We start from the raw sequence: 24358 nt of genomic DNA, 5'->3' as shown, positions 1-24358 counted from the left end.
TGGCACGACTGCCATCTGAAGACAGACTGGATCAGATATTCACTGGAGTTCAGAAGCCTGGGGAAGGGGCATCTCATAGAAACTTGTAAAATTCCAACAGGACTAGACAGAGTAAATGCAGGAAGGACATTCCCGATAACCAGAGAGTTTGGAACCAGGGTTTATTGTTTAAAAGTCACCAGTTAGGTCATTTAGGACTGTGATGGTCTTCACCCAGACATTGATAAACTTGTAGAATTATCTGCCACAGAAGTAGGTTGAGGCTGAAACATTACATGTTTTTAAGATGGAGATAAATATAATTCTTGGGGCTAAAGGGATCAAAGAGATATGTAACAAAAGCAGGAACTGAGTACGGAGTTGGATGATCGGTCACAATCATTTTGAATTATGATATTCATACTTCATGTTTCTACCTTTCATCAGATGAATTCTGATTCACAAAAACATAGATGATCATTATAACATTGATGTGGACAGGATCTTGGTGTCTGCAAACGGGCTACATCTCTTGGATTGCAATACTTCATATATATTTCACTGACTGCAGAGTGCTTTGTTACACCCTAGGAAAAAGTGCACTACAAATGCAAATCCTTTGATTGCTTATTTTAAAACCTGATCATACATTTAAGTTAGTTGTGTTTGGCCCTGTTGCATTCTAACCTGTATATAGCTTCCAGTGAAACAACACCTCAATTGGAAAATTTCATTCATCTTTTCAAATCCCTTTATGGAATATCAACAAGGCTCTCTCTGTAATCTCCAATAGCCTTCTGAACACCTCAAATTCATTCACGTTCCCAATTCTAACCATTCCACCTGGCCACCTTGCCTTCATAAAGTCATTCTGCATGGAAACAGATCCTTCCGTCTAACTCGTTCATGCCAACTCGGTATCCCAAACTTAACAAGTCCCATTTGTCTACGCGTGGCCCTAAGCTCTCAAATTTCTTCCCAAACTCTCTTTGATATTTCATCTTCCTTTATGTCATTCCTTAAAACATACCATTTTGGGTTAGTTGTCTAAATATTTCCTTATGCAGCTCAGTGTTAAATTCTGTTTGGTTATACCTGTGAAGTGCCTTTGGATGTTTTACAATTTAAAAGGTGTTAAGTGAATTCAACAGTTGTTGTTGTTCCTGGGATCAGTATCCTGACAGTGAGGTTAACCAATGCTGTGGGGGGAAAGCTGATAGATTTAAATCTATTTGGCAGAGGAACAGTAATCAGGACAGAGCAGCAGAGAGAAGAGAAGTAAACTGAGAGACAAGGAGCAACTGAACAAAGAATAGTGTAGAAGCTAAAAGAATTAGATGGAGGGGAAGTGCAAAGCCAACTAGCATAATGTTAATATTCTTGTGTGTTAGTCTGTGTGGATTACAAACAAAGTTCGTAACTTGACACTTTTTCATTCATTTTCATGAGCACCAATGGCAACACGAGCATTTATTGCCAATCCCTAAATGCCCTTCAAGTGAGTGACTGAGTCATTTCAGAGGACACAAATAGTGAACCAGATTGTTGTGAATCTGCAATCATAGGTGGACCAGACTGTGCAGGACAGGCAGATTTCCTTTCTATAGTCAACCTGGTGGCCTTTTAGAAAAATTAATAACAGTTTTATCACTACAACTATCAAGAGAAGCCTTGTATTCCGAATTTATTCATTGATTTTAAGCTCCAGTGGTGGGATGTGAAGAGCAGTGGCCTTGAACTCCAGATTGCCAGTCCCATAACACTTACAATACCACAACATTACCTCCCTCCCTAGCAGGGATCTGGTTTTAAGATGTACAGGAATGGAAACTACAATATATTCAGAAGGGATAAGGAAGTGGAAAGGACAGAAGGGGGTGTGGCAGTCTTGAACAAGATAATACTCCTTCAATTCTCCCTTCACAGAACTTTCCAAAAATACTCGAGAAACACATGTAGACAGTAAAAGAAGGATTGAAAGAGATTAGTATTAATTAAAAACATGCTGGAAAAACTAACAGGACTGAAAACTAACATACCCTCAGGGCCTGATAATCTATGTCCCAGGGTTTAAAGAAAGCAGCAATGGGAATAGTGGATGTCGGTTGTAATCTTCCCAAATTCTAGCTTCTGGAACAAATCCTGGTCCATTGCTGAGTGGCAAATGTAACCCCAATATTTAAAAAAGAAAGGAGGGAGAAAACCAGAAATTAGAGACTTGTTAGCTGAACATGAATAGTGGGGAAAATACTGGAGTTTATTGTAAAGGATGTGATAACAGAATACTTAGAAAATAACAACTGGATCACACAAAATCAACACGGATTTTTGAAAGAAAAAACATGTTTGACAAACCTACTGGAGTTTTCCGAGGACATAACCAGTGGAATAGATGAGAGAGAATCAGTGGATTCGGTGTATTTAGATCTTCGGAAGGCCTTTGATAAAGTTCCCCATAAAATCAAAGCAAAATCAAAGTAACTAGGATTAGAGGTAATGTTGTGGCATGGCCTGACAATTGGTTCACAAACAGAAAACACACATAAATGGTTCTTTTCTGGAGTGGAAAGTAGTGAATAGTGAGGCATAACAGGAATCATTGCTTGGCTCCGGCTATTCATAATGTATATCAAAAATCTGGATGAGAGAATCAAATATCACGAAATGTTGATGTACAAGGGGCCCCTGGGTGCAACATTTCTTGTTATTTCCTGTCCATGAATGGCTGCAGCTTCCAGGAGCAGAAGTAATGCGTCAACATGCCAAGTGACATATACAGAGCTTCCCAGTAGCTGCTTAGAAGGAACATTACCTGGATGTCCTTGCACAGCAGTCACAGAAACAAAGCATACAGGTGCAGTAAGCAATAGGAAGGCAAACTGATTTCAGTACAGGAGTAAGCAAGTCTCATTGCAGCTCTTAGTGAGCCTTCACCTGGACTGTTATGTGCAGTTTTGACCTCATCTAAGAAATTATTTACTTCCTAATTAAAAGAAAAAGCAAAAGGTTCACTAGACTAGTTCCTGGATTGGCATATTTATTGTCTGAAGAAAGACTGGGTCAACTTGACTTGCTTTCACTGGAGTTTAGATGGACGACAGGAGGATGTCACTGAACCAGACAAACTTCGAGAAGGGCTGGACAAATTAGATGCAGGGATGATACGTCATCTGGCATGGGGTCGAGAACGAGGGAGCATGGCCTCAGGATATGAGGTGAACCACGTTGGACTAAGATAAGAAGAAATTTCTTCACTCGTTGGAATTTGCTCCCACAGAAGGAGGGAGGCCAAGTAACTCAATATATTTAAGAAAGAAATTGATTTTTGGAGGCTAATGGTATCAAAGGGTACGGAGAGAGATCTTAGTATGATCTTAAGATAGGGCATCAGTCATGAGCATGTTCATCGGCAACTGGGCTTTGTGGACAACATGTCCTATTCCTGCACCTGCTTTGTACATTCTCTAATTTTTAGAATGTTTAAGATTTAACAGGAGGCAAAATACAAGTCAATAATCTGTTTGTGTTAAGGAATAGAAAGGAACAGCTACTATTTTGCTGGGTGGTTACTGTAGACACTGAAATAAGGAGCAGCTAATGGAGCTCACCTGCATGGTAATTTCAGAGAATTTAGTATTATGGAACAGTTAGTGTAATATCAGTAACAGTGTGAAATTCCAATTAACCTAATTTTAGTCTGAGAGAAAAACCAGAGTAGCGGGTAAGAGGATAATAATTTTTTTTTCAATTCCATCCAGGAGAACTTCCTTAATTTGTGCAGTTCTGGCCCAATGAGGACTGAAGCAGTACTGGATTTAATTCCAGAAAGTGATATAGGATAAGTGAAGTATCTTTGGGAGTAACTAGATAATGGCGATCAGAACATAAGGAGGTTCAATATGATTATGGTACAGGACAAGAAAAATTAGAGGTAAAATATATCAAACAGGAATAGAATTAACTTGACCAATTTGAGAAGAGCTCAAGCATAGAGTGAAGTGAGTGCAAACAAACAAGTGGTTAAGAACAGTGAATGAACATTGGCAGATCCTAAAGGCAAGAATATTTGAGCTCAGTCCAGACATACTGTCAAAGAGATACAAGTTGAGGCATCCAAAAATAGAGCTCCCTGAATGACAAAGTAAATGGAGCAAAGTTAATATAAAAAGAGAGAAAAGGATTTTTTTTGACAAAACAGAAAATAATTGAAAACCGATCACGATACAGAATGATTAAGGAAATTGAAAAATGACACAAAAGAGATGAAGAGGAGAATATCACTGGGTGACCTTAAAGGGAACTGCAAAATCTTTCATAAACAAATAATGAGTGAGAGAATACTTTAAAAAATGATGGGGCCTTCGATTGTATAGGAAATAGGAATCAACAGATTACACAAAAAGGATTGGCACTGGTACAACAGACTGGCCTCACAATGTGCTGGGAGAGATCAATCAATATCGTCTGGGGATAGAAACTGGCGCATTCCAAATTCACATCACCATAACCATGAGCAGAGAGATTTAAAATGGTAGCAGATTCCCAAACTACAGACCTATAATGAGGCACTGAATGGCTTTCTGTAGATCGCCATGTGAAGGTCAGCCTGCTACAAGATTAAGACACAGGGGAGGCCCAATCCAAACAGACATGAGTCAATCTACCAAGGTACTCAAGGCAGCAGCAGCAGCAGCAACAACAAGATAACTGTTGAGCACACTGCTGTCCGTCACTGAAATGCACTCAAGAAGCCCTTCAAAAGGTCACCCTGGACTGTCATGACTTTGCATCGTTAAGGAACAGGAGCAGTTTTGAATTTAGCATAACAGTTCCTCATTACACAGTGCTGGATCGTCTGTCATTTGAGAAAATAGCAAAAGTAAACCAAAAGGCTTGAATTTTTAAAGAGCATTTCATGACCTCAGGGTGACCCAGAATGTTTACATTACATGGTTTGAAATCATTGTGTTTCCTGAAATATGACAGTGGTCAATTTATGCACAGCAGGATTCCATAAACACAATGTGCAAATAATCTATTTCAGTGACACAATGTCAACACCAGACAGACCTTTCCCTTGCTCTTCTTGCAAGTAATTTTACATCCACCTGAGAGAGTAGACATGCAGAGGCTGGAATGGAATCAATTGCGGTTGAGGATGTAATCTGGTCTTATCAGGCTTGACAGCTTTAGACTCAAACTGGAAAACAAAGAGGTTCAGTGTGCAGGCTATCAGGAAATATCCTTGGCAGACAGAGTAACAGACTCTCTACTGCAAGAACTGGGCACCTGTACTGCTAGAGCATTTGTCAGTGACATCCTATTATTAGCTTTGGAACGAGAAGTAATTTGTACATAAACTCAGGAAGCAGAGTTTACAGCTGTCAAGATATTGGTAAGGTCATATTTTGAGTACTGTGTACAATTCTGGTCACCCTGCTGTAGGAAGGGTGTTATTAAACTGATGTTATGGACCAGACCAAACCCCCCCCCAAATAGATCAAGGAGGTACCTAGACCCTCACTTTTATCTAATTCAAAGATAAGCATAAAAGGTGCTGTGTTCTGAGTGTAATTCAACTGGTTACACTGTTTGGCTTTAAGCAAAATACACTTTATTGTTGCCCCATAGTTTAAAAAAAAGAGAAAAGGAAGAAGAATTGGTATAACTTTAACTCTATTGGAAAATAGACAACAGAATAATTGATTATTTAACAACTAAACAGCAACAGTTCCAATATAGTAACATGACTGGAAATTCAGTCAAACAGATTGCTGCCAGAATCGCACGTGAGACAGAGAGAATCCAAACTTTTGCCTTTAGCATAGAGAAGAAATTCTGGGGTAGAAGAAGAGAGCATGAGAGAGAGCCAACTTCAAAACCCCAACAATCACTGAAAGGTAAACTAAAACCCTGGTTTTGTTGGAACCTGACTCGACTCATTCAGTCTGCTTCTATTGTTCTAACTTTATTTTAAAAAACCCAAGGCCTCACAAACTATTTAGTTGATTGGCTTGAAACAGACCACTCAGTGCCTCTGTCTCAACCTCTCTTCATTTTGAAAAAAAAGACAAGATACACCTCTTAACGCCACAGTATTGTTACGCTGGAAAGGTGCAAGAAAGATTTACAAGGATGTTATAAACCCTGGAAGGCTTGAGTTATAAAGAGAGGTTGGTTAGGATGGGTCGTATTTCCACTGGTGCAGAGGAGGCCGAAGAGGTTTATAAAATCATGAGGGGAATAGATAAGGTGAATAGCCAAGGTCTTTTACTCAGGGTAGGGGAATCCAAAACCAAAGGGCATATTTTAAGGTGAGAGGAGAAAGATTTAATAGGGACCTCACGGGCAAATTTTCAGAGGGTGGTGCATATATGGAATGAGCTGCTAGAGGAAATGGTAGAGGCAGGTACAATTACAACAGTTAAAAGACATTTGAACAAGTACACGGATAGGAAAGGTTCAGAGGCAGATGGTCCAAATGCTAGCAAATGGGACTAGTTCAGTTTAGGAAACTGATCAGCATGAACGCTTGGGCCGACCAGCCTGTTTCTCCACTGTATGACTCTATAATTCCAATGTAAAGCACTTAGAGATCTAGTGGCTGTGACAACTCAATATCAATGAAAGTTGTTTCTGTCATTTCAACTTCTGCAGTTTGCTTGTCACCCTTGAAGTTTAGCTCATCAGAATTCAATTTCAGTTCAAACATTCAATCTGCATTTCACCATTCAAATACCTGCAGTGGGGTTCCATGGTAACTGACGCATTGGAGGATGAGTCTGTCTAGCTGCTGATGGTTCAGTTACAGGAATCAAATAAGGGAAATTTCAACAATTAAAAACGTTAATGAGTCACCACTCTTCAATGAAATCACTGACCTATTCAGCCATAACACTGTCAAATATGGTGACATGCACTCTCACAGTTCAAAAGAGGAAACTGAAGCTGGTGAAAGAATCACTAAAATGCACTTCTCTATATTCCTGTTTTACACAGTGATGTTTACTTCTTGCACTAATCTGGAATGTCTCTAAATTCTGTTGTGTTGGTGTAGGTTGATAATGGGTCAGATACTGCAGTCACCAGTGGTGAGGAGGAACACTTTCAGATTGTCATCATTAAAGTTCAGTTAGAGACAAAAATAAAACTGCAAATGCCGGAATCCAAGGTACACAAGCAGGAGACTGGAAGAACACAGCAAGCCAGTCAGCACGAGGAAGTGGAGAAGTCAATGTTTTGGGTATAACCCTTCTTCATCACGAAAGCTCAAGCAGAGACGAATACAGTAGCACAAAAAATGGGCTGTTTACTCTAAATATTTGCTTCTATTAAATCTTTATGTAAACATTGGGAAAACTTCTGTCAGGACGTTCAAAGCAGAAGCAGGCTTTGTCGCACAAAATGCACAGGTGGATTCAGAGACAAAGGGATCAGGGCCTATCGACAATTTAACACCTCTAACAAACAAACTACCCCTTAAGACAAAGCTAGGAGTTCATAAATCTCTGTTCCAGATTAATCCTGTTCATCCCTTGGAATTTTTTAACCTTGTTTGCGATGAATAATGAAAAGGATAATGGAACAGCAGGGAGAGAAACAGGCATGTGGAAACTTTGTCCAAGGTCCAGAATAGAAGGAGGCCAATCACCACCTTGTACAAGACCGACCATTCACTCAGATCACATCTCAGTGGTCAGTGTTTCTGAATATCTCAGACAAATAATAAACTGTCAACCTCACAATTAACTATTTTATCTTCAAATTTTAACAGAAGCAGAATTGCCATCAGCACATCTAAGAGTCCCAAACTTCTATCACCATCTGTGTATAAAGAAGTGTCCTACTTTCTCCCCCGAAAAGGTCTGATTCTCATCCTTAGACCATGCACACTAAAACTAGACTCTGTCTATACCAGAAGTAATTTATTAGAATCTACCTAAGCTATTTTCCTGAATATTATGAAACCCTCGATAAAAATCACAGCTTAAATTTCTTAATTCTGGGCAAATAAAAGCCAATCCTACTCTCAACGAACTGGTGCAGGCAATTGGTCGGAGCCAAATGGTGGCCTTCTCACCATAACACTTGTGCGATTGTCAAATCTTTCCTCATAAATTCAATTCTTGGGGTACACATACTATTCTGGTAAATCTATGCTGCATTTCCTTCAATGTTAAGATATCCCTCCTTCATGCAGCTGAAGCACTTTTATTTTCTCTTCTTCCAGTCATCGAGATACAAAGGCCAGCATTCAACTTGCATTTTTTGATTATTTTCTGGACTCTTGTGCAAATCCACATCGGTTCTCTCTGCACAACTGAAAATTTTCAAATCATTCAATCAATTTACCTGTAATTACAGAATTACTAATTTCCTAATGATAGATGCCAGTTTATCATTTACTGGATATTTTTAAATCTTTTCTCAAGTATTAGAATGACATGCGAATTTCAGTTGAAAGGAATGGATGCTGAATAAAGGAAACTTGTTCCTCTGTTTGCAACACAATCCATTCACATTGTGTTCAGTGGAGTTTGGATTGGGAGTAAGCACAGAGAGTAATGACAGAAAGCAGCTATAAAGGGTTAAAATTACCACTTCCTGCACAGAGTCACACCCACACAATTATCTCCATTAACAACTACAATCCTATTTCTTCATAGAATGATGGGTGAAGTGAGGGCTATGTGTCAGTCACCTGTACTACATGCACAGGAGAAAGATAGAGAGAGAGAGAGAGAGAGAGAGAGAGAGAGAAATGGGACCACAGGCAGGCAGAAAGCAAGAGAGGCAGATGGAAATTGTGACAGCATAGCAGACGGGAGAGTGAGAGACAGAATAGTAGGGGCTCAGAGAGAGTGATAGACAGAGCGAGAGAGTGACAGAAACAGGGAGGGTTAAGTGCAGGAGTTTTTTTTCTCAAATATGTGCAGTGACAAAGGGTAGGGAGGCAGAAATTATTTGATTTGTTATTGTCATGTACCAAGACGCAGCAAAAATGATTGTTTTGCATGCTATCCAGGCACATCATATTTTACATCAAGAATAGAACAGAATGCAGAATATAGTGCTACAAAATTAAAAAATGAAGCACCATATTAAGAGGCAAGATAAAAAAGACATGATTTATTGGCATATATCGAGGGAGATACAATGAAAAGTGTTCTGTTGCCACAATCTGGCACCATTTTGAGGGACAAAAGAATTAGAAGAAAATACTTAAATAGAGTGCATCTTCATTGCCAGGGTCCTAAACATGGCTTCAGGTCTTCTGTAAGGTCCCATCTCCTAGCCTATCACAGCCAGGTGCCCTCCACTCCAGGCATGAACACTGCTACAGTTCAGTCAAAAAAGTAAGGCGATAACATCAAGTTGTGATCAGCAACACGGGGAATGTAGTGCCAGTAGTTTTCAGTCTCAAGAGCCTGCACCCATGAACATAATACATGCAGCAATGTTGTCCTCTGCAGCCTGTTCTGTTGCTCGATTCCAAAAGTCTGTGTATCAGACCTACGAAGCCAGAAATCCCCACTCTGCCATTACTGCAGTTGATGTTCTGTCCCCATGCCAGGAGAACATGCAACGGCACCCGGAGCCAACAGTCACAGGTGACACGCCGCTCTGGCCTCCCCACGTTGTCAGGAAGATGAAGAAAAAGAAAGAATAGAAAAGATCAAAAGGAGAGAGAGAAAAAGAAGACTGCTGGCCGAGAGCAGCCATGCTCAGCCTAAATACTACCGACCATGCAAGAGAAAAAAAGACGATAAAGTAAATACTGCCGAATAAAGAAGAAAGGAAAATGTGACAGAGAAGGAAAGAGTGACAGTGCAAGTACTGACCCTCTGACAATGTAGCACTCCCTCAGTACTGACCCCCAGAAACGGATGCGTGCCCTAAGTAGGACCTGTCGACCTTCATTGTATTCCCAGGTTTCTGTTATAGTGATTCCCAATATTGTGTGTTGAAGGCAAAAATGTCACTGACAGATGCATGTAGGCATATAAGCACATACGTCATGGCCACATCTCTGCACAGTTCAATCAAAAGAATAGGGTAATAACAGCAAGACATGGAAATGTAGTGCCACTAGTTTTTAGTGATGAGAGCCTGCACCCAAGAATGTGTGCACCAAGAACTCTTCTCTGCAGCCTGCTCTGTTGCACTACTAGTTAAATAGAACGAGATTCATGGAAACTCTCTGGAACAGCAGAATTGTTATAGTGCAGGAGCCCAAACAACTGGTCAAATCCAATGGCAACTCCCTTCCCTATCATCTCCCCATTAAACCTGCAAATATTTTGTCACTCTGAAAATGGAATTTGAATCTACATCCACCTTGCTCTCAGTGCATATCAAATCTGAATGATATGTTGCATACATGTTGTTTTCCTTTGGTTTTTTTTGCCAATCACTTAAATTAGTGTCCTTTGGTTCTCAACATTTCTGCCCATGGGAACATTCTGCCCTCTTCTGTTGAGGCCTGTCAATCAAATTCCATACTCCTCTCAAACATTGCTTCTCCGTGAGGAACAGTCCCATCTTCACCAATCTCTACAGGAGTCAAGTTCCTCTATCTCAGATCCAATCATGTGAGTCTTGTCTTTATTCTTGCCAATGGATCCTTCTGAAAAACAAGTGCCCAGAGTTGGACACTGCACTTCAGTTGAGGCCATATTAGTGCTTTATACATGCAACATAGAATTTCCTAGATTTTGTACATGCTTCTCCTAATTACTAAGCCCAGTATCTTGTGGCCTTTATTTACCAACTTCTCAGTATGTCCTAATTTACACCCAGATCTTTCCACTCCTGAAGTTCTTTGAAATTTGACCCAACATTTTATATTCTCTCCTCATTTTTCCACCCAAAGGTTAATCACTCAATTTTGTAGTGGCTTTATCTGCCTTATTTCCACCCATTCCATCACTGATGCCCTCTCATAGCCCATCACTACCTTTCTCGAGAGTTCACAAAGCTTGCAAGTATTATACCATCCATAAATTTTGAAATTGTGCCCTGTACACCCAAATCTAGGTCATAATATGAAGAAAGTAGGGGTCCCAGCTTAAACCCTGCAGAACTCCATTCTATCCTATGAGAGCCAAAATAGCAAGGAAGTTAAAAACAGACAATAAGAACTTCTTTAAACATAGTAAAAGGAAGTGAGGTGTCAAAGTGAACATAGGTCCCTTAGAAAATTAATCTGGGGAAATGGTTACTGGAAAGGCAGGAAATGATACATGAGTTAAGCAGATATTTTGCATCATTCTGTACAGTGGAAGATATTTCAAACTCCCATTAATATGAAAGAACACAAGGGAGAAATTAAGTACCATCATCATCACGAGAGAAGTAGTATTAGACTAGCTAATGGAGATGAAAACAGATAGGTTCCCTGGTCCTGATGGCTTACTTCCAAGGATGCCGAAGAAGTAGTTACTGAGATAGTGGATGTATAGGTTGTAATTTTCCAAACATTCTTGGATTCTGGAGAAATACCAAAGGATCAGAAAACTGCCAATGTGACAGTCCTATTCAAAAGAACAGATGGAGGCAAAAAGCAGTTAACTCGAGGCCAATTAGCCTGACATCTGTTGTTGGAAAAGTATTGAGATCAATTATTAAGGATATAATAGCAGGACACCTGGAAAATCATAATCAAGGAGGGTAAGCAGGGCTTCATGACAGGGAAACTATGTCTGACTAATTTACGAGAACCTTACTCAGAAGTCTCAAACAGAGAGGGAAACCAGTAAATGTGTTGTATTTGGACTTCCAGAAGGCAAAAGATTCCAAAAGATTAAGTCAAAAGAGCACACACTGTTGGAGTATTTTGACATGGAATTCAAAATTGGTTAATGGGCAGGTAACAGCGAGTGGGGAAAGGGAGTTCTTTTTCAGGTTGGCAATCTGTGACCAATGGAGTCAGGGATCAATGCTGGGAACACAACTGTTTAAAAAATATATTAGTGACTTTGAAGGGGGAAAGAAATGAATGTTCTGAAGCCAAGTTTACCGATGACACAAAACTAGGTGGAAAGGCAGGTTGAGAGAGGGGGATACAAACAGTTTACAGAGTGAGATTGATAGGTTAAGCAAGTAAGCAAAATGTTGGCAATGGGGTAGAATATGGGAAAATGTGAAGTTGTACATTTTGGAAGGGAGAACAAAAGAACAGTGTATTATTTAAATGGAGAAACACTGCAAAAGGTTGCAACACAAAAGACACTTGGGGGCACTTAGACTGACAGTCACACAGCATGGAAACAGATCCCTCAGTCCAACCAGTCCATACTGTATATATCTCCAAACTGAACTAGTCGCACCTGCTTGCCCCTGACCCATACCCCTCCAAACCTTTCCTATTCATTCAAATATCTTTTAGACGTTGTAACTGTGCCCATATCCTCTGGAAGTTCATTCCACATGTGAGCAACCCGCTGTGTAAAAATTTGCAGTTCATCTTTTTTATATCTTCTCCTGCCTTAAAAAATGCACCCTAGTCTTGAAAATCCCCTATCCGAGGGAAAAGACAACTACCATTACCCTATCTATACCTCTCATGACTTTATAAACTTCTATAAAGTCACCTCTCAACCTCTTACACTCCAGTGAAAGAAATCCCAGCCTATCTTTATTATTCAAATATTCCATATCCTGAGCACAAAACACAGAAAGCCAGCACAAAGATGCAGCAGGTAATCAGGAAGGCTCATGGAATGTTGGCTCTTATTTCAAGCAATTTGGTCGATAATAGGAAGGAAGTCCAACTGTAACTGTACAAGGTTCTGGTCGAATCATATCTGGAGTACTGAGAGCGGTTTTGGTCCTCTCATTTAAAAGAAAGATATCATTTAAGGAGCGATTTCATTGGAGGCAGTTCAGAGAAAGTTCACTCGGATGATCCCTGGTATGGAGGGATTGTCTCATGAGCAAAGGCTGAACAGGTTGGGACTCTACTCGCTGGAGTTTAGAAGGATGAGAAGTGATCTCATTGAAACACAGGATTCTTAAAGGACTTAACAGAGTGAATGCTACTATCCCTTTTAATCCATGATCTTTAGCTTTACTGACCAACTAATTACATGGTATTTCATCTCATCTCTTTTAGAAGGCGATGTGTTGCATTATCTTAATTACTCAATGTGTTATCTCACGAAGTAACTTGAACAATTTATTTGCCCTTAGCAAATCCATGCTACTTCATATTTGTCCAAATGACTGTTCATTTTAACCTGAATTATTGTTTATTATGGAAGCAAAATGGGAATGATAGCCAGCAGAAACAAATTCTGCTGTTCAATGGAAAAAAAAAGAGGAACAGGAGGTGGCCATTCAGCCCTTCGAACCTATTCTAGTGTTCAATCAAATCATGATTAATCTGACTCTTCCCTCCCTTTACCCACCTTGATTCTGTATCCATGAATACCTTTTTTTAAGGGGAGTTGGTATAATGGCAATATCATTGGATGAGTGATCCAGAGGCCCAGGTTAATGCTCTTCGGGCACTGGTTCAAATCCAACCATGGCAGTTGGTGGAATTTAAATTTGATGAATAAAATCTGGATTTGAAAGTTGGTTTCAGTGTGGAGGACTTGATAATTATCATTGATTAAGTCATCTGTTTCATTAATGTCCTCTGTTTCATTAATGTCCTTTCAGGAGCAAAATCTGTTGTCCTTACCTGGTCTGATCTATATGTGACTCCAGACCCATAACAATGACTTTTAACTGTTTCCTTAAATAGTCCAATAAACCACTTAGTTCAAGCACTATCAAGGCTCAGCAACAAAGGCTGACCTTGTCAGCAATGCCAACATCCTATGAAAGATTGAAAAAAAAAATACAAAAGTCTGTCAATCTCAATTCTAAAATGTTCAATTGAATTTCAGCTTCCAAAGCTTGTTTAGAGAGATCATTCCAGATTTCCAACCCTTCCCCGCTCCCTACTTTGTGAAGAATTGCTTCCTGATGGCATTCCAAATGGCTTGGCTCCAATTTTAAGATTATGCCACAAATCTTTATGTGTTCTCAATAATTACATAAATCGCACATTTGTATCAGGCCCATCACATTGAAATGTCTGAAATCACACCAGTGTCTTCAAGAATTAGAAGTGAAATAAAGCCAGCCCTTCGAACTGCTCCACCCAATCAAGATATTGAGATCACTTATGTGATACAGGCCACTGTCAAGGAGTAGCCTCTGACGAACTTGAAGGCTGGCTTAAAAAAGCTCCATTTTGCCATTGCCAAGGCTATTGCTGAGCTCAACGATGACATACATTCTAAATAAATAATTGCCTTGAGCATATGGTCATGAATCACATTCTTGACCTGCTGCAAAGGGTTGTCTTGGTACAACACTGACGTGGGCAAGTTTTGGGTTGTCAGGAGGTGAGTTGTTCACTGCAGGATCCAGCCTTTGAATCGCTCTTGAAGCCACAGGATTTACATGGCTGATCCAGTTTAATTTCTCGTCAATGGTAACCCCAGGATGTTGATTCAGTAGTGGTAACGCAATTGAACACCAGTGAGCAGGGGGTGAAGAAAGGAAGAATTTAAATTCTCTCTCTCACTGGAAACCTTACACTTGCAGTACAAAGATTATTTGCTATTTATCAAGCTAAGCCAGGATCTTGTCCAGGTCCTGATATGAGTGGGCACTGGGAATCGGTTTAGCTCAGTTGGCTGGATTGTCGGTTTGCAGAGCAATGTGTTGCCAACAGCATGGATTCAATTCCCATCACTGGTTTGAGGTTACAATGAAGGACTCTCCTTCTCAACCTCTACCTTTGCCTGAGGTCTGGTGGCCCTTAAGTTAAATCACCACCAGGCACTTCTCTCTCCAATGAGAGCAGCCCCTGTGGTCTGGTAAGACTATGGCGACACAACAACAATAAGTGGGCAATGATTGTTTCTGAGGTGTTGCAAATGGTACTGAACATCATTTGTTTGTGACCATCCCTACGCTTGATTTTATGATGGAAGGAAAGTCAATGAAACAGCTGAAGATGGTTCGACCAAGGATTTTAGGACTCTTACAAGGGTCTTGTGGTAGCTGGCCAGGACACCCAGGTTCAAGCCCCACCTGCTCCAGGTGTAGTAACAATTTTTTAAAAATTCATTCTCAGGATGAAGCCATTGCTGGTTAGGGCAGCAGTTATTGGCCAGCCCTAATTTCCCATTCGGGTCAGTTAAGAGTCAATCGCCTTGCTGTGGGTCTGGAGTCACATTTAGTCCAGACCAGGTAAAGATAGCAATTAGATGAGATTACTTACAGTGTGGAAACAGGCCCTTCGGCCCAACAAGTTCACACTGACCCTCCAAAGAGCAACCCCACCCATACCCATTTCTGTCTGTCTAATGCACCTAACACGATGGGCAAATTAGCATGGCTAATCCACCTAACCTGCACATCTTTGGACTGTGGGAGGAAACCGGAGCAAACCCACACAAGATGGCAGTTTCCCTCCCTAAAGGACATTAGTGAACCAGATGGGATCTTTCAGACAATTAACAATGGTTTCACAGTCATCATTAGACTTCTATTGTTTTATTGAATGCAAATTCCACCATCTCCCTTGGTGAGAATCAAATCCAGGTTTTGAAAACATTGTCTGTATCTCTGAATTAATAATCTATCAATAATACCATTAGGCCGTCAGCTCCCCTATATGTATCAACAGTTATTTAGAAAAAAATCTACCCTGTAGCGTAGCCCTGGGAAGGACTCCAGCAAGGAGCGTCTTCAATGATGTCCTAGAACAAAGATAATTGGCTCCAACAAATACAACAGTACTTCTTCCTCCACCTGCACACACACAACATGGATGCTGGAGAAAAATAGGCACGACCTCTATTTGGCAGTAGTGAGAGGGTAAAATTAAAAAAAGGTAAAAATACAATAATACTTCTGTGTGCCAGGTCAACGAATGTTCCGTTAACTTCTATTTTGGAAGGTTTCCTTGATGCAATGTCAGTCATATGCTGCCTTAATGTCAGGAGCAGTCATTCTCAAATTCGCTTTTGATTTCAATCCATGTCCACATTTCGAGCAAGGCGGCAATGTGAACTGGAGCCGAATGGCCCTGGTGGAATCCTAATGAAACATTGGCAAGAAGATTGATTATTGGTGAGGACATGCCATTCAACAGCACTGAGATTGAATCACCGAAAAGTGTAGCACAGCCATTCAGCTCAAGTTTGTGCCAGCTCTTTTGAAAAGCAATCCAGTTACTCCTATTCCCCGTTCCTCAACAATAGTCCTCAAATATTTTGTCCAAGTAACTATCTAATTCTCTTATGAAGAAAACTATCGATTCTGTTTATACCAGACCCTAAGACTGTCCATTTCAAACCCTAAACAGTTATTGCAAAAAGATTTTTCATTGTGTTCTCTTGTTCGTCACCTTAAATGTGGCCATGTGGTCATTGAATCATAGAGATATACAGCATGGAAATAGACCCTTCTGTCCAACTCATCCATGCCAACCAGATATCCTAAATTAATCCAGTCCCGTTTGCCAGCACCCGGCCCATATCCCTCCAAACCTTTCCTATTCATATACCCATCCAGATGACTTTTAAATGTTGTTATTGTACTAGCCTCCGCCACTTCCTCTGCCAGCTCATTCCATACACACACCACCCTCTGTGTGAAAACGTTGCCCCTTAGGTCCCTTTTAAATCTTTCCCCTCTCACCCCAAATCTATGCCTTCTAGTTGGGTGGACTCCCCCACTCCAGGGAAAATTTACCTTATCCATATCCATTGTCAATTTACCTTATCCATGCCCCTCATGACTTTATAAACCTCAATTAGCCACCCTTCAGCTTCTCTCACACCAGGGAAAACAGCCCCAGCCTATTCAGCCTCGCCCTATAACTCAAACCCTCCAACCTTGGCAACATCCTTGTTAATTCCTTGTGAACCTTAAAGTTTCCAAATATATTTCCTCTTGGAGGGAGACCAGAGTTGCACAGAATATTCCAAGTGACCTAAGCAATGTCCTGTACAGCTGCAACATGACCTCCCAACTCCTATACTCAATGCTCCGATCAATAAAGGAAGGCATACCAAACGCTTTCTTCATTGTATCTACCTGTTACTCCGCTTTCAAGGAGCTATGAACCTGCACTCCAAGGTCTCTTTGTTCAGCAACATTCCCCACAACTTTACCATTAAGTGTATAAGTCCTGCCCTGATTTGCCTTTCCAAAATGCAGCACTTCATTTTATCTAAATTAAACTCCATCTGCCACTCCTTGGTCCATCAGCCCATCTGATCAAGATGTCATTGTATTCTCAAGTAACCTTCTTCACTGTCCACTACAGCTCCAACAGGCGTCTTCTGCAAACTTGCTAACTATACCTATGTTCATATCCAAATCATTTATATAAATGACAAAAAGCAGTGGACACAGCACTGATCATTGTGGCACACTTCTGGTCACAGGCGTCTGGTCTGAAAAGCAACTCCACACCACCACCTTCTACCTTCAAGCCAGTTCTGTATCTAAACAGATAATTCTCCCTGTATCCCATGAGATCTAACCTTGCTAACCAGTCTGCCATGAGGAACCTTGTCAAGTGTCTTACTGAAGTCCATATAGATCATGTCCACCGCTCAGCCCTCATCAAAAAAAAAACACAAAGAGGATTGAAGACGTAACAATCAAATTAGTGAGACATGATTTCCCACACACAAAGCATTTGTTGGCTATTCCTAGTCAGTCCTTGCCTTTTCAAATATATGTAAATCCTGTTCCTCAGGATTCCCTCCATCAATTTGCCAACCACCGATGTCAGGCTCACTGGTCTATAGTTCCCTGGCTCTTCCTTACTAACTTTCTGAAATAGTGGCACTACATTAGCCAACTTCCAGTCTTCCCACACCTCACCTGTGACTATTGATGATACTAATATCTCAGCAATAAGCCCAGCAAACACTTCCCTGGCTTACCACAAGGTTCGAGGGTACACCTGATCAGGTCCTGGGAATTTATCCACCCTTAAGACATCCAGCACCTTTACTTTTCAAGATGTCACCATCTATTTCCCTACATTCTATATCTACCATGTCCTTTTCTACAGTCAACACTGATGCGAAACACTCATTCAGTATCTCCCCAATCTTCTGTGGTTCCACACACAGGCTGCATAGCTGATCTCTGAGGGGCCCTATTCTCTCTCTAGTTACCCTTTTATCCTTCACATATTTATAAAATCCCTTTGGATTCTCTTAACCCTATTTGCCAAAGATATCTCGTGACCCTTTTTGCCTTCCTGATTTTCCTCTTAAGTATACTCCTATTGCTTTGACACTCTAAGGATTCACTCTATCTCTGTTGTGTATACCTGACATATGCTCCTTCCTTTTCTTGACCAATACTTGAATTTTTCTTGTCTTCCCGCATTCCCTATATCTACCAGCCTTGCCTTTCACCCTAACAGGAACATACTGTTTCGAGACTTTCATTACCTTATTTTTGAAGGCTTCCCATTTTCCAGCTGACCCTTTACCTGCAAACATCCATCTTCAGCCTTTTTTAAAAAATGTAATTTATGCAATGTTTTATAATTTCAAATAACTACTAATGCACTGTTAGCTTTCCCTGCCAATAGCTATGACAACCGATGACACATTCCATCAATTTGTTAATGATTGAGCAAAGACTTATGAGGGTTGGGGGTGGTGGCAATTGGCCAAGGTGGGTTTGCTTTGCTTTTAGTGCACAAGACCTACTTGGATAACTTTCCATATCGTCAGTGGAGCAGCTGGACTGGAATAGTTAATTCCAAAACACAAGTACTTAGCACTATTATTGGAACATTGACAGTGCCCATAGCCTTGGCTGGAACAGTGCCTTCTCCAAATTTGGTCTCCAACTTTGAGGAAAGACATTCTGGCTATTGAGGGAGTGCAGCGTAGGTTCATGAGGTCAATTCCCAGAATGGCGGGACTATCTTACATTGAAAGATTGGAGCAACTGGGCTTGTATACCCTTTAGTTTAGAAGGCTGAGAGGGGATCTGATTGAGACGTATAAGGTTATTAAAGGATTGGACACTCTGGAGGCAGGAAACATGTTTCTGCTGATGGGTGAGTCCCGAACCAGAGGACACAGTTTAAAAATAAGGGGTAGGCCATTTAGAACAGAGTTGAGGAGAAACTTCTTCACCCAGAGTGTGGTGGGTGTGTGGAATGCTCTGCCACAGAAGGCTATGGAGGCCAAGTCTCTGGATACTTTCAAGAAAGAGTTGGATAGAGTTCTTAAGGATAGTGGAATCAAGGGTTATGGGGATAAGGCAGGAACAAGATACTGATTGAGGATGATCAGCCATGATCATAATAAATGGTGGTGCTGACTCAAAGGGCAGAATAGCCTACTCCTGCACCTATTGTCTATTCTCTATTCTCTGATTGCCTGAAATCAGACTGAGAAACAGGAATGCATTGGCAATCAGCGATGTCAAGGCGTATTTGCAGACTGAGAGACAAGGGCAGAGTAACAGAATAAGATTCAAAGGCATACTAGTAGACTGAGACACAGCAACACTAGCAGACACAGACAGATTTGCAGAGTGAGACATTGACAGATAGGGTGACACTGGCAAATGGGAGACTCAGGGACCACTGGCAGGCTGACAGAGGGGGAAACCACTGGCAGGCTGAGACACTGACAAATAGGACCCCACTGGCAGGCTAAGACGTATGGCCACACTACAGACTCAGATTCTGGGAATCACTGGCTGACTCAGACAGGACACACTGACAGAGTGAAAAAGTTCACTGTCACTTCCTGTGAACCTTCCCTCTGGATACGCTGAATTTGAAATCAAAACAAACCATTAAGCCCTTTGACCGTTTTCCCTTGTGTACACACAGTAGGCGGTGATTTTCTCCGCAGTGATTTACAGGAAACCAAGGGTGTAGCGGAGACTTACTCCAATCCTGGGAAAGAGGAAAGTGCAAAGTGAGATCGGGGAAATGAGAGGGTCGCTTACCCTAATAAGCACGCTGCGGGCTCAGGTCTTTCTGTGTGTCTTCTTCGCTTTTTCTGGCAGCTTCGGAACAGGGGGTTTGGATTTGATCCTTTTCCAAGGTGGTGCTTCTGATCGGTTCTGCTGCCCTCCTCGAATTTCCCCCGGAATGTTTGTAATTTTCCCCAAACTCAACTTCCGGGTTCCTGCCCGAGGAAATGTCATCACATGGTAAACGCACGCTACCAAACGAAACTAATCCGGGTTAAACTCATTGGCCAGCCTTAACTAACCCGGTTCAAATAAAACAACTCGAGCTAACTAAAATAGTCTATATTAACAAATCCGGGATAATTGTTCAACTAATCTGGTCTGTTTACACCAAATCCGGCAAACTAAAATCATCCCGATTAACTAAATAAAATCAGAACAAAATGTGGGTGCTAGAATCAGAACAAAAATTGCTGGAAAAGCTCAGCAGGTCTGGTTGCATTTGTGGAGAGAAATCAGAGAATTATTCTAGGAAGGGTCACTGGCGCTGAATTTTTTCCCGTAATTTCTGTTTTTGATCCCAACGAACTAATCTTGGCTAATAACTCTAATCCAGGTTAATACAACAAACCCGGGCTAACTGAACAAACTACATTAAACTCCGCAACCAAGCTCAATTAACCCCTTTTAACTAAATTAATCAAGGCCAACCAAACTCCCTGCAGTAGCTAAATTACTGCTGTGGTTCTGGTAACCTGGGTTTCCTGAATTAATCCGGGTTAATTGAGCTAGCCTAATCTAACTGTAATTAAACTAACTCAGAAGAGGCCCGGATTATCTGAATCGACACTCTTCCGCTCACCCAACCACTTCTAGACAGCAAAGGCTTGGTCTAGGGTAGATTCTTAATGTTTGTGAACTTTCTGAAACAGCCTGAATGAAATGTGTTCAGTGTGAGGCCTGTCATGTATCTCCTACTAATTTCAAACTACCAGGCCAACATTATTATTACAGGAGGAAATAATGCTTAGATATCTGACTGTTGCAAAATCTGTTCAGTCACTCGATTGATTGAGGAGCTCGTTAACCCTGACTCACAATCTCCCAAGTATAAACTGGGCCAGGCTCAGCCTGGTTAGCCTTTAATGTCCGGTTATACCTCCCTGCACTGTACGCCACCTGGATAAACGTTACCGTTTGACAGTTGAAGTCACCACAATTGTTTTTTGTATCCTTTTTACGCGATGTGGGCATTGCTGGCAAAGCCATTATTTGTTGTCTATCACTAACCGCTTTGGAAAAGTGTGGCTTGTTCGGTCATTTCATAGAGCAATTAAGTACTGACCGCACTGCTGAGTCTGGAGACTTGCCTAAGCCAGACGAGGTAAAAATGACAAATAACTTTTCGAAAGGACATCAATGAATTGCATGGGATTTTGCAACAATCATCTGATTTCCAGCACCCACAATTCTTTGTTTTTGTTTTAACCAATTGTCGTTGTTGTGGACACCATTACATTGAATTTGCCTTTGAGCTGAGCACATTCTTCCATTGCCAGTCCTTTATCTTCATGTCATTCTGCAATTGCATCTGTTGGAGAGGAAGAGGTATCAGTTATTTGCCCAGAAGTTTTTAAATTATGCAGACTACATTTGTATAGAGAACATGCACATGGATAATATGCTTTGGGGACAGAGGATGCCTGGATACTAGCATCCTTCACAACCCATGTATGTCATACTGGAGCTGCTACACAAACCATTACTTTGTGGAAGGAACAGTGGCTCAGTGGTTTGCACTGCAGCACTTACAGTGCGAGGGACCTGGTTTCAAATCCCGCCTCAGATGACTGTCTGTGTGGGTTTCCTCCAGGTACTCTGGTTTCCTCCCACAATCCAAAGATGTGCAGGTCAGGTGAATTGGCCATGCTCAATTGCCCCATAGTGTTAGGTGCATTAGTCAGGGTTAAGTATAGGGTAGGGGAATTGGTCTGGGTGGGTTGCCCTTCAGAGGGTCAGCATGGACTTGTTAGGCCAAAGGCCCTGTTTCCACTGTAGGAAATCTAATCGAGTGAAGTGTGAGAATAATTACCATACCAGTGATGAAAGTGTGGAGGGCCTTCAGCTGCCTGCATGATCTGGACAGTGCGTGCCCGACAAGATCCACACCATTGGTCTACAGAGATCATGCTGCAACCAGAAACAGAAAAGGATACTCTTTATTCTCTTCTTACTCAGATGTTGTGTTCTGCTCTGAGACAACGAAGCCAAATTAGCAATCAAATTTGATTTCAAATAAACCTGGTGTCATCTGACTTCTGACTTCTAAATAATTTATGACTGGGGCAAATGAGGGATATTGGAATAATACATTGGTTAGTACTCTGTTGTGGCTGCAGTGACCTCAGTTTGGTTAAAAGTCACACTGAACAGCTTATGTTCCTGGAGATTGTTGTTGAGGTCCTGCAGCTGATCCATGATGAAGTGTTGGTGATGGATCACGCTTCTTGCAACTCACAAACCAGCGACTCCACCAACACAATGTCACAAGGCAGTGGCTTCCTGATGAAGGGCTCCTGCCCGAAACGTCGATTTTCCTGCTCCTCGGATGCTGCCTGACCTGCTGTACTTTTCCAGCACCACTCTAATCTTGCCGGTGGTTCATTAATAGCTGAGGTGATGTTCAAAGAAGCTTAAAAAAAACAGACACCAACAATGGCATTTAGGTGAAATTTAGCTTTAAAGGGAGAGGAGAGAGATGCGAAGGGAGAGAATTCCAGAACTTAAGGCCTTGAGAACAGGTTTTTAAAAGAGAAAAGAGAGATGTAACAGGAGAGAATTCCTGAATTTAAGACGAAAACAACTGAAATCAAGTTTGTCCATGGTGAAATAGAAGGAGATGAACAGAAACCGAATCGATTTGGCAAGTGACTTCCAATAGATTCAAAGTTGATCATTGACTTACTGAGAAATCATAAATGTAATGTGCCAAATTATAATGGTGACAGAAATATGTCAAGTAATGGTTATTAGTAATTCTACCTATAGCAGAATTAGGTAGCTTACTCATTGAACCAGTGGGTAACCAGTGTCCCTGAGTCAAAAGCTCTGAGTTTGAGTTCTGATCTCAGGTGATTGAATGGATGGAGATCCCCTTATATCTCAGGGGTTTTCATTGTTCCATACCCAGCCCTCATTTAGTAATACATTTTCTGACAGAACAGAAAGCCAGACCACTGCAAGGTGTGGCTGACAGTGTGAGTACACAACACAGTCACACTTCAACAGACCACAACCCCAGTCTCATTCTTGCCCATATTAAGCAAAGAAATATTGGTGTAGCATTGTCTCTACTTTGATGATGACTAACATGTAAATGTCCGATCAGTGAGTTACGAGGACTACTCATGATACAACCATCTCCGCTTCTTCCGCTCCATCTCTGGTAACCTGTGAACGAGCGTAGTGATTGATGATAGTGCTGCAAGAAAATTGAGAGAATTGGATGAGGTGGCAGGAAGAAAGAGGACTTTTCAGAGAAGCTGCAGTGGAGAGAGTGCAAGAGAAGGGGTATGCAGTCTATCCTGCAGAAGAAAGACTTCATGCCAAAGGAGAATGAAAAGGGAAATTTATCCTTCCAAGCTACAGAGAGAGAGAGAGAGACCACTGACTGTCAAGATCTTAGGATTGCAGCATTGTCCCTGTGTGGCTCAGGTGGTAGCCTTCTAACTGCTGAATTATAAGGTTGTAGATTCAAGTTCCAGCAACTACAACAGAGGTACTGGGCTGATATTCCAACAGTACTGAGGGAATACTGCTGTCAGAAGGTCAGTTTTAGGGCTTGCTGCTCTATTGGAAGAGTAATATTAAGAGAGTGTTACTTGGAGGATCAGCATCTAGCCAACACTACAGTGTCGAAGGGAGTATTAAGGGAGATCTGCACTACTGCAGCGACAGTACTCAATGAGTGCTGCACTGTTACAGGAGCAGCATTGAGGGAGCATTCAACCATTGTAAGAGCAGAAACAGAAATCATGGGGCCTGCTGCTGCTAATGGCCCAGATCTCCAGCCTTGGCCCCAAACCCAGCATGAACCAAGTGGCCCTGTCCACAAGCTGAGCACAACAGTCCTGGCCCCAATCCAAGCTCAACAGGCCCCAATAGCCCCACGTTCCAGTTATTGAACCCTGATACACCTTTGTCCTCATCCCTGACCAGCACTTTGGGAATGGTGCACTCTCAGAATAAAGTATTGGAAGAGCAATGTTGCAGGAACAGTTTGAGGGAGTGTTGCAATCTTCGGAGGGCAGGATTGAGGGAACGTACCATGAAGACTGACTTGCGCGAAGAGAGGCATTGAGGCATTGCTGTACTGTTGAAGTAGAAGTCTGAGGGAGCATCG

The 24358-nt window shown here is 41.4% G+C and overlaps 1 protein-coding gene across 3 annotated transcripts in view; it reads right to left on the bottom strand.

The window, feature by feature from the left end:
• Window positions 1-20189, bottom strand: part of ikbkb (inhibitor of nuclear factor kappa B kinase subunit beta) — a 76394-nt gene extending 56205 nt beyond the window's left edge. For 2 of the 3 annotated variants that reach the window (XM_072554239.1, XM_072554241.1), the window contains exon 1: window positions 19990-20189. The gene's annotated coding sequence lies outside the window, so the exon portion shown is untranslated. Of the gene's footprint in view, window positions 1-10317; window positions 10607-19989 lie in introns of all 3 variants that reach the window. The other variant, XM_072554240.1, reaches the window with a different exon arrangement.
• Window positions 20190-24358: the final 4169 nt, after the last annotated feature.

The sequence above is a fragment of the Chiloscyllium punctatum genome, chromosome 35 (assembly GCF_047496795.1).
Source record: "Chiloscyllium punctatum isolate Juve2018m chromosome 35, sChiPun1.3, whole genome shotgun sequence".
NCBI lineage: Eukaryota > Metazoa > Chordata > Chondrichthyes > Orectolobiformes > Hemiscylliidae > Chiloscyllium > Chiloscyllium punctatum.
This window is presented reverse-complemented; position numbering and strand designations above follow the sequence as displayed.